We start from the raw sequence: 11,817 nt of genomic DNA, 5'->3' as shown, positions 1-11,817 counted from the left end.
GAGTGTTGACATGTTGTGGGGTTGTTAACCAATGTCATAAAACAATATGTGTACTGACTGTTTAATGAGAAACTATTTGTTCTGTAAACCTTCACGTAAAGTACAATAAAAAAATTTTTTTTTAAAAAGTTACCACTGAAAACTTCAGAACCAGATGGTTGCAGAGCTAACCTTTAAATAACAGATGACAATATTATTTAAACTATTCTGAGTGAATTAAGAAAGATTTACAGAAAATGTGGTGTAGTAACCATAGTACTAGTGTTAAAATAGTAGATGCATATGTGGGTATGAACTCGTGGTGTAAGTCATAGACTTTAACCATAATACAAAGCTGAGTGTGCGTGTTGTTACCACCATGGTTTAGGTAGTGCCAAAGGACTGTGGCCCAGAGGCCCCTGGAAGACTTTATGGAAGATGGTATTCAAGCAGGTCTTTAGAATATCTTCCTTAGAGACTAAGCATGGCTTACCATTTATTAATCCATCTAAACATTATTTATGACCTATTGACATTTTTAAGGGGTTTAAGTGGAGCCCTGGTGGTGCAGTGGTTAAGAGGTGGGCTGCTAACCAAAAGGTCAGCAGTTCGAATCCACCAGCTGCTCTTTGGAAACCCTGTTGGGCTGTTGTACTCTGTTCTATAGAGTCGCTGTGAGTTGGAATCGACTCCAAGGGTTTGGTTTGGTTTTTTTTGGTGATTAAGTGGTAGAATTCTCGCCTTTGTATGGGAGACTGGCCAGTGCACCTCTTGTGCATGCGCCACCCATCTGTCAGTGGAGGCTTGTGTGTTGCTATGGTGCTGAACAGGTTACATCAGTGCTTCCAGGCTAAGACGGACTAAGTAGAAAGGCCCGTCAATCTACTTCTGAAAATCAACCAGTGAAAACCCTATGGATCACCAAGGTCCGATCCACAATCATGGGAACAGTGCAGTACCAGTCAACATTTCATTCCATTGTACATGGGATTGCCATGAGTCGGGGGCCTACTTACTGGCAGCTAACATAACAACAACAACATTGACTTTTGGTTTGTGCATCCTCTTGAGGCTAGTGAGGTTCATCTCTTTATAGGCTGTGTGCATACAGTTATATACTGGGAGGCAATGCAGTAAAGTGGTAAGGAGCAGGGGTTCTGGAATCAGACCGTCAGGATTTGATTCCTGGTTCTACCTTTGATTAGCTGTGTGCCCTTGAGCAAGTTCCATTGCTTCTCTGTGCCTACTTACTCATCTGGAAAATGGGGCTAGTAATAGTACCTACCTCAGGGGGTCATTGTGAAGATCAAGTATGTAAATACACGTAAATTGTTTAGAATAATGTCTGGCACATAGTAAGCACTCCAGAAGTCTTGATGTTGATGATGATGATGGTATTTATGATCATCATCATCATTTTCATCATTACTTTTGGGACATGCCAGAGAAAGACTAAGGTCTTTGAGTCAGACTGGCATACCTCTTAGCTTTGCCATAGACGTGCTATGTGACCCTGGAAGGTACTGACCTTTTTTTTTTTTTGGTTAAATTTTTGAACTTATTTTAAACATTATCTTTCTCCACATCTGTAAGGTAGGCATTCTTAGAGCTCTGTTGCTAGAATTCAGTGTGGCAGCAATTGCCAAGTGCCAAATATCTTACAGGGCCTCAGTACTTTTTATCCTTAGGTACCAGCCCCATGCAGCCTCCTTCAAGAAAACCTGAGTGCTTAAGAGTGTACTCTGTAGCTACCTTGGTGGCCCTCCACATTCTTATGTCCACCCTTCACCCCACCTCCCCTTCGTAGTGATTTTTTCCCCCAGATACCTTGTTTTGTGAACATGAACAGCATATGCAACGTGTTAACTCTTTTTAGATGCCAAGAATGTGCTAGATGCTGTTTGAAGAGAGAACTTACCCATTAGATTTATTGTCTAAATTAGGCCAAAAACTAACTTGGCAGGAGGAAGTCAGTATCCATAGAAAATTTATTATTTTGAATAAACCTTTTTTTATATTCCTTGAAGATGAAATGTGGTTTCCACTTGAACATGATTACAAAGTTGAGCATTAGAGTTATTTGAAGGCAATCTACTCTCTACACCTTTTTTGAATTAGATAGAAAAAATCTGGACTAGTAAAGGCGGCCCCAACCTGGGTTAAGAACCTGATAAACTTGAAAGAATAAAGGTGATGTTTTCCCTGAATTTCTCTTCCTTGCTTCAAACTCCTAGTCTGAATACCACCCCTTCCTTCAATTAATGCATAATTGATACACATTTTAACATCAGTAGAACACTTAAAGTGAACTTTCCACCAGTCAAAAATTTTTTTCTTTTTATTGTGCTTTAGGTGAAAGTTTACAGCTCAAGTTAATTTCTCGTTCAAAAAAATTTTTGTGACATTGGTTGCAATAGCCAAAAATCTTAAATATTAAATTGACTTTAGGCTGCAAGTCAACGAATGCAATGGATGATTTTGGTTTTGTGAATTTGTGGTATTTCCTTTCTTGCTGGCTTTTTAGCCTCAATAGAGAGGTTGTGACCCCTGAATGCATCTATCAATACCGTTTCTACTTTGCACACTCAGGTGGCCTCTAGAAGTCTGTTTCTTTTTCTAATGTCATCCACATGCCTGACCTAGACTATGAAGCATTTTGTTCTTGGGGTCACTTTCAACTAGTAAATGGTTGTCTTGACTTGCAGCCCTATAAAGACAAGTGCTAAATGTATCCTTAGTGTGATGCTCAAAGGTTGTGGAGATGGGCCAGACCCTTGCTGTTTGACTCCTGCTAGCCTCGCACGCCTTTAGGGTTGGCATTGCTAGTGTATGAACTGATTGGAAGGTCTAACCAAAGGTTGACAGCTTTAGATTATGGGCCACAGCCAAGGTGTGATAACTATTTCACTCTTGTTTATATATGATGTGAAAGTATAAACCACGTTTTGTTAGTTTATCTTACACTGTGTTCCATGGAATATTTAAAGGCGTGTGGTGAAAATAAAAAGTGTTCTGAAGTCCAGAAAGTTTCGAAAATGCTGAGTTAAAAGGGTTTCATAGTAAAGAATTTCTGAGAAGTCTTAGTCTAAGCATTATGAAACCCCAAGTGGGAAGTATTTTCTGCAACATTTTCCAAGCTTTATTTAATCTACAGCCCCTTAAGACATGTACTCTAGGATAGTGCTTCTCCAGCTTTTGTAATGAATAACAAGCTTTGTTGCTGTTTTTATTTAATTTCCAATTTACCTTGGACTGATACGTGATCCAACTGCCGTTAACTACATAGTTTACACCACGCGAATCACACAAGTTGGGCAGCATCCAGCTTGGTATATACCTTGCTCAATGAGATGAGTCCATTGGCTGCATACTTTGATGTGATTAGAATGCCAAATTGTTATAAAAGTTTCTAAATGCTCATTTTCAATCCTACATTTATCTTCATCATGGACCACAGTTTGAGTATCACTGTTCTGGGAAATGTTGAAGTCACATTTTACACATCAAATATGTAGGCATTGTTTAATGAGCTATGATAGATGGTTTCAGCAGCTTGATTATAATAATGCTTATTTAAGTTTTAGGGTTGGTTTGAATAGTTTGGAAAATAGTTGGTAATTTTTTGGAGGGATAGAGGCCTCAGAATCTAGACAGTTTTTTCCTGATAGGATGGAATCTCCGTTCTCCTGATAGAGCACTGTGGGCTTTAAATGTCAAGTCCTGAGAGAAAAAAACAGCCACTGCATGGCTGGTCACAAATCTGGAATCCAGAGGAGATAAAGTCAAGGAGCTGGAGCCAATGGAGTGTTTGGGATTGGGCACTTGAGTTCCCAAAATGTCCTAAGAGGGAAGATGAGCTAGACCCTGACTGCTATGTTGGTGAGGAATCGTGCTTGAAGAAGCTCTTCCAAACAGAATTAGTTAATAACTTATGCTTATGTCATTGTGTGGCTTGTCCTCTTTGGCATCAAGGCTGTTAACTTCGGGAAACTGAGACAGCCTTACAGCTTGGTGCATAGATTCTTTCAAAAGAACCTTTTAAAAGGAAAATTAAATTTGATAAGTGTGTTAAAATGTTAGTAGCATTTCTGAATTCTACTCTATAAGAACTTTGAGAGAAAAATCTATGTCTGATTCCTTTTTTTTTAATCATGAGAAAAATATATATCACAAAACGTTCACCAATTCAACAATTTTTACATGTAGAATTCAGTGACATTGATAATGTTGTACAGCCTTCACCACTCTCCAATGCATTTTTCTAAGTGTAGCCCACATTGATAGTTTTGTCAGCCTGGTGTCTTCTTCGTAGGCGTATTAGTTTCTTAGGACTGCTGTAACAAAGTACCACCAAATAGCTAGATTAAAATGACAGAATTTATTCTCTCCCAGTTCTGGAGTCTAGAACTCCAAAATACCAGGCCACATGCCCTCTGAAATCTCTAGAAGATTCTTCCTTTCCTCTTCCAGCTTCTGGTAGGCCCAGGTGTTACTTGGCTTGTGGTAGCATAACTCTAGTCTCTGCCTCCATCTTCACATGGCTGTCTTCCCTCTGTGTTTGTCTCTTCTCTTTTTATAAAAATGCCAGTTATACTGGAATAGGTCCTACCCTGCTCCAGTGTGCCCTCATATTAACTAATTACATCTGCAAAGACTCTGTTGTTAGGTTGTTGTTAGGTGCCGTCAAGTTGATTTCAACTCCTAGCAACCCCATATGACAGAGTAGAACTGTCCCATAGGGTTTTCTAGGCTGTAATATTTATGGGAGCAGATTGCCAGGACTTTCTCCCATGGAGCCGCTAAGTGGGTTCAAACCACCAACTTTTTTTTTTTTTTAATTTTTTAATTGTTGTAGTTTAAATGGAGTTTACATTTCAAGTTAGTCTCCCATACAAAAATTTATACATACATTGTTATATGACCCTAATTGCTCTCCCTGTACTGTGACAGCACACTCATCTTTTCCACCCCTGATTCCCCATGTCTATTCAACCAGCTCCTAACCCTCTCTGCCTTCCCATCTCACCTCTGGACAGAAGCTGCCTGTTTAGTCTCGTATCTACTTGAGCTAAGAGGCACACTTCTCACGAGTATCATTTTGTGTCCCACAGTCCAGTCCAATCCCTGTCTGAAGAGTTGGCCTCGGAAATTGTCTTAGTTCTGGGCTGATAGAGAATCCAGAGGCCATGCTTTCCAGGGTTCCTCCAGTCTCCGTCAGACCATTAAGTCTGGTCTTCTTACTAGAATTTGAGTTCTGCACCCCACCTTTCTCCTGCTCCATCAGGGATTCTCTGTTGTATTCCCTGTCAGGGTGGTCATTGGTGGTAGCCAGGCACCATCTAGTTCTTCTGGGCTCAGGCTGATGACGTCTCTGGTTTATGTGGCCCTTTTCTGTCTCTTGGGCTAATACTTTCCCTGTGTCTTTGGTGTTCTTCATTCTGCTTTACTCCAGCTGGTTGGGACCAATTGATGCATCTTAGATGGCCACTTGCAAGCTTTTAAGATCCCAGACACCACTCACCAAAGTAGGGTGCAGAACATTTTCTTAATAAGCTTTGTTATGCCAATTGACCTAGATGTCCCCTGAAAGCATGGCCCCCAGACCTCTACCCCTGCTACTTTATCCCTCAAGGTGTTTGACTGTATTCAGGAAACTTCTTGGCTTTGGTTTAGTCCAGTAGTGCTGACTTCCCCTGTAGTGTGTGCTGTCCTTCCCTTCACCTAAGATAATTCTGTCTACTATCTAGTTAGTAAATAACCCTCACCCTCCCTCCCCACCCTCGTAACCATCAAAAAGTGTTGTCGTCTGTGTTTAAACCTTTTCCTGAGTTCTTACAATAGTGGACTTATACAGTATTTGACCTTCTGTGACTGACTAAATTCAGTCAGCATAATGACCTCCCAATTCCTCCATGTTATAAGATGTCAAACCACCGACTTTTTAATTAGTAGCCAAGTGCTTAACTGTTGCACCACCAGGGCTCCAAAAGAAGATGGATGCAATTTCCTAGTATTGGGGGTTGAATTGTGTCTCTCATATTGATATATTCAAACCTTAACCGCCAGTAGGAGGTTATGTGTATGTGAACTTATTTTCAAAGCGTCTATTTCCAAATAAGTTGACATTTGCATAACCCCTTACTGGGGGTTAGGGTTTGAACATATCAATATGAAAGATACAATTCAACCCATCATACTAGGAAACTGCATTCTTCTTCTTTTGGAAACTGTTCCTCTCTCTGCCTTATGCCCACCATTGATTCATAGCCTTAAACCAAAAATACCCCCTAAAGTCTTCTTAAAAGCAAACAACAGTTTAGCTTAACTAGTAAAAAATGCCTGCCTTAAGCATTATTCTCTATTAAGGATTATCTATATGGGATCAAATTGACAGCAGCGATACAAAAGTTTAGATAGGAGTTTAGGGGCCAGTGAGTTTATGTTAATGGAGGAGGAAAAACTCAGAAAAGGATGATGAGAATGGTTGCACAACTCAAAGAATGTAATCAATGTTACTGAATTGTTCATGTAGAAAATGTTGAATGGGTATATGTTTTGCTGTGTATATTCTCAGAAACAACAACAAAATAAAATGAATTTGTTTAAAAGAAAGAAATAAAATGAATTTGTTTGAAAGAAAGAAATAAAATTTATTTTAAATTTAAAATAAAACTTAACAAAAGAAAGAAATGATTCATGGTCTCTTTTACCTGATCCTATCAACCACCATGGCCGGGAACCTGATAATAGGCAGACCAAGAAGTGTCTTTTCCTGGAATTTTTTACACTGCACGTGAGAAAGTGAGTTAGTTTTCCTAGGGCATAACAACCTTTGAGTATGAACTTGGGAATGAGTGGCTCCATGGGGAGGAAGCCTGTGTGCAGTGACAGCAAATAAGCCAGCATGCAGAGAGGGCAGACAAGCAAAGATGCAAGTCCAGGTTCCAAACATGCGAAGCCCTGGTTTCCAGTTGTTTCCAAGGGTCAGCTTCACCCCCACCCTCCCTGTGGTGCGTTGTACTGGATTCTATAATCCAATAGATGCCTATTTCCAGCTGGGTTTCTTTCACTTGCAAGTAAGAGTCCCAACTATTACCATGACCCCTTCCTGCCTAAAGCACTTAGCACATTGCTTTCATGCAATAAGTACCCAATAAATATCTTTGAATAAATAAAAAATATTAAACAAAAGTTAATATCATGTACCATAACATACTCACTGGCTGCTTGATTTACACTCTGACCCAGACACACATTTTGTTCCCCTTACTAAAAAAAACATTAACAGATTGTTTCAAACTGCCTTAAAATATCCAATTTTGTATTCCCTTTGAAAAAATGATTTTTAAATACAGAACTTGGAATGAGTGGAGTGAAAGGATTTAACTCTTGGAGGCTAATGGCATCTGTTGAGAGAGAAGTAGAGGAAGGCAGGGCAGAGAAAGTGAAGAAAGTAGAGGAGGCTGTAAAACCCTTTGTAAGGATTGGGAAAAGGTGCTGACCAAGGATGCCTAGAAGGATGACCAACTGACTTCAGAGGGCCCACTGAGGCAGGAGCTCATGAATTTGTAGCACCTCCAGTCCAATAGCAACACAGTTATTTCCAGTAGCAGCAGGACCAGAGTATTGGGGATTTGTTGTTGTTTGCTGCCATTGAGTTGGCTCCAACTCATGGTGATCTCATGTATAACAGAACTAGATGTTGCCTGATCCTGTGCCATCTTCATGATCATTGATAGGTTTGAGTCCATTACTGTGGCTTTTTTGTAGTGCCTTTCAACCTAGGGGGCTCATCTTCCAGCACTATATTGGACAATATTCTGTTGTGATGCATAAGGTTTTCATTGGCTAATTTTCAGAAGTAGATTATCAGGCCCTTCTTCCTCACCTGTCCTAGAAGCTCTGCTGAAATTTGTCCGCCATGGGTGACCTTGCTGATCTTTGAAATACTGGTGGCATAGCTTCCAGCATTATAGCAACATGCAAGCCTCCACAGTATGACAACTGGCAGACAGGTAGTGGTTGGGGATTTAGGGTAGCCAATAAATAATACTCTTCTCTTCCCCTTCCAGCTGAGATGTAAACATAGGAGTCAGACAGCTAGAGATCAAAATATCAGCTTTAATTCTCATGAAACAAATTAGAGGACATGGGTTTAGGCCTGAATTAAACAAATTTATCCACCCATTCCTGGCACAGCTGGACAACCAAAGGCTCCCCACAGAGAAAGGTCCTTCACCATTTGGCAGAGACAGACAGGGACACGTGCGTCCTACAGATAGACTATCTTCCATGGAGCAGAAATCCAGAACTGGCTGAGCTAAACATGCCCAATTCCTTTTTCCAAACCAACCCAGGGAAGGAGGAGGAAAGGGCTAGGAGCAGTAGCCTAGCCAATGTCCTGTGTAGAAACACAAGGAGTGGGCATAATTGTTCCCTCCTGAAGCAGAGATGAGAGGTAGCCGGATTAAGCTCCCAAGGCTCATTTCCAAGGCTTACTGTCTCTGGTCCTTGTTCTGTAATAGAAAGACAAAGTGGTGGGAATGTTGAAGATGCCAGCGAGTAGTTGAACAGTCATACTGGTCTGGACTGGATCATGATGGAAATAAGGCAACAAGGGAAATGGACTGTGAGAAAAGAGCAGAGTCTGGAGATGAAACAGCGAGTTGTGGAGAGAAGGAATGAGAGAGCTGGAAGAAAAGGAGGCCAAGGGCAGAGAGGAGGATGGTGGAGTTCAGGATTCCACAGGGCAGGTAGCTCTGGGTGATGCCGGTGATCCTGAAGTGGAGTGTGCAAGCAAAGTTTAGTAGACTCAAGGAAATCAAAGCACTATAAAGCCAGGCTGTGGAACAGGTTGTCCATGTAGAATTTAAATATAATGTTAAGTGGTGAGCCTGGTGCCAGAGTCTTCAATGAATATAGCAGAAAGTGATTATGGTGAAGAGCTGATGGCACAAACCACAAAGGGCAGAAGGATTGCTCATGAGGGTGATAGCATCAGTGGTCTGGGAGGGGCAAGGGAGATCTAGGAGAAGAAGGGTGCTGTATTTCTCCTTTTCTGCAACTTCCCTGAAAATAACAATGAGCCAACCTTTGTTTGACCCACCATAACCTATATTCTCTTCTCTGCTAAACTACTCAAAAGTGTCTGTATGTATATACTGTATTATTTTATTCTGCACTGACTTCTTAACTTCTTGCAATCTGTTTTTTTCCTGTCATTCCACTGAAATTCTCCCAAAATTCAGTAATTTCTTTCTAATCAGAAAATCCATTCATTGTTGACTTCACAATTTTTATCCTTATGATAAAAGTATGCATAATCAGGGAAAACATTTATTGAACGATTGCTGTGTTCCAAACACTGTTCTATTCTAAGCTCTTTACATATATTTTCTTATTTACCAGTAACTCCACACAGCAGTCCTATGATGCTATACTTATTCACTCATTCACTGCACATATACTTATTGAGTGTTGACTTATTATATTCCAGATATTGTTCTAGTAATATCTGAAGTAGAGCAGTAATATCAGTAATATCTGAGGTAGAGCAGTGCAAAGGCCCTGGTGAGGACGTGCCTGGCACATTTGAGGACCAGCGAGGAGTTGTGCTTGGCTGGAGCAGTGTGGGAGAGAGGAGACAGTGAAGATGTACTTCGAGAGGTAGTGGGTGGCACATCCTGTAGGGATTGTAGGCCGTTGTAAGGACTTTTAGAAGAGAAAACTGATGCAGAGATAGGTTAAGCAACTTGCCCAACATTATTCAGTCGGTAAGTGGCAGAGCTGGGATCCTAGCTATGATGCTGCAACATTTGACCTTGAGCACATCGTACTCCTGAAACAGTGCTCTTATTTGACTTCCCCAGTACTGTCTTCCCCTGGTTCTCCACCTGCTCTCCTTTGTTTCTTCTCAAGCACAAGGGTCCCCTCCTCCTCTAACCATCCTCTAAATGTCAGAATTCTGGATGGCTCCATTTTAGCGCCTCTTGTCCCCTGTCTGAACTCTCCTGAGCAATATCATGTTCTTCCTCTGCTTCTGTTGCACACATGTGCTGGTGACTCTCAAACCTGCATATTCCCCGCAGCCTCTCTACCAACCTCTAGATCCAAGTGTAAGCTCCCAGTGAGCTGTGGCTCTTTGAATATAAAGTGTTCCAAAACTGAATTGTTTCTTACAAATCTGTCCTTCCTCCTGTTCCTTAAGATTGTCTCAATGGCTGAAAACCTCAGCATCACTTAAGCCCCCTTTCCCCTTGTCCTCCACTCCTACATCCACTCAACTGCCAAGCCAAAGGCGGAACCCTCACATCCTCCTCCTCTTTTCTGCTCTTACTGCTTCTGAGTTAGTTCAGACTTTCCGCATCTCTCCCCTGAGCTCTTATAACTTCTTAAATAGATCCACTCCTCTGCCCAGGGAATTTCTGCCACTCGACATATTTGCAAAAAATAAAAATTGTTGTTGTTAGCTGCTGTTGAGTTGGCCCAGACTCGTGGTGACACCATGCACAGGAAGGAAATGCTGCCTGTTCCTGTACCATTCCCAAGATCAGTTGCAGACAGAACCATTGTGATCATCAGGCCTTATTTCCAGTCTATTTTAGTTTGGAAGCTCGCTGAAACCTGTTCAACATCATAGCAACACTCAAGCCTCCACTGACAGATGGGTGGTGGCTGCATATGAGGTGCATTGGCCCAGAATCGAACCTGGGTCTCTCTTATGGAAGGTGAAAATTCCATCACTGAACCACCACTGCCCCAGTATTGGCTTCCATCCTCATAAACTGGCCTTGATTTCCCACTGCCTAGGCAACAAAGTCCAAATCAGTAGCAGGGCACTTGCAACCTTCCTCAATCTTACCTTTCATTACTTTCTTCGCCTCCCAACCTTCCATACCCTGCCCCATTCCCTCTTCTGTAACTCACTGTGCTTCTGCTAATTTCCCATTCATAAAATTCCTTCTTATCCTTCAAGCAGCCACCCAGCTGCACCTTCTGGTTAAACCTCCCCAGGAGCCCTCTCCTTCCAGGCAGAACAAGTCCCTTTCCTCTCAGTGGGAGGGCTGGTATACTCATTAAGTGCCACTGGCAAATAAAAATGCATTCAAAGTCTGGCGAGTGCTGGTTGTTGTTGGAATTCAGCCAATTACCGGAGTTTGGCTGGATCACCTACAGGCTAGGGCAGCAACTGTGAACATACTGCAGGTACAGGATATGCCTAAATTCTATTAATTATGGGTAAGTTCCTAGAGATATTTTGGTAATGTATTCCTTAAGTTCTGAATTTCATAATTGCATTTCTGTTAAAGGAAATTTGTTTGCTTCAAATGTAGAAAACCTAACAAAAACCATGTTTTGTTTTTAAAGCCTTATAGGTAGAATAGGAAAGTTACATTAGTGTTATTCATTTTCCAAAAAGCACTGGGTGTTTTCTTACATAGTTGAATCTTTTTGAGATATCCTAATCCTTATTAAGATTTTTAAGGCAAATATATATTATAGAAAATGTATTAAAATAATACAATCATGAGAGAGAATTCCAGTTAACATTTTGATATATTTCCAACAAGTCTTTTCATATATATATTGTTTTCCAGTTGATTCCTACTCATGGTGACCTCCTGTGTGTCAGAGTAGAACTGTGCTCCATAGGGTTTTCAATAACTGATGTTTCAAAAGTACATCACCAGGCCTTTCTTCCAGGGTACCTCTAGGATGGACTTGAACCTCCAATCTTCTTGTTAGCAACCAAGCATGTTAACCATTTGCTTCACCCAGGAACTCCATTCTTTCATATATAGAAACTGCAACTGATATGAATGCTTCATATATATACAC

The 11,817-nt window shown here is 41.0% G+C and overlaps 1 protein-coding gene across 1 annotated transcript in view; it reads left to right on the top strand.

Moving 5' to 3' along the window:
• Positions 1-11,817, top strand: part of LIMCH1 (LIM and calponin homology domains 1) — a 455,814-nt gene that overhangs the window by 296,115 nt on the left and 147,882 nt on the right. The gene's annotated exons all lie outside the window — the stretch shown is intronic.

The sequence above is a fragment of the Trichechus manatus genome, unplaced genomic scaffold (genome assembly GCF_000243295.1).
Source record: "Trichechus manatus latirostris isolate Lorelei unplaced genomic scaffold, TriManLat1.0 scaffold00126, whole genome shotgun sequence".
NCBI lineage: Eukaryota > Metazoa > Chordata > Mammalia > Sirenia > Trichechidae > Trichechus > Trichechus manatus.
This window is presented reverse-complemented; position numbering and strand designations above follow the sequence as displayed.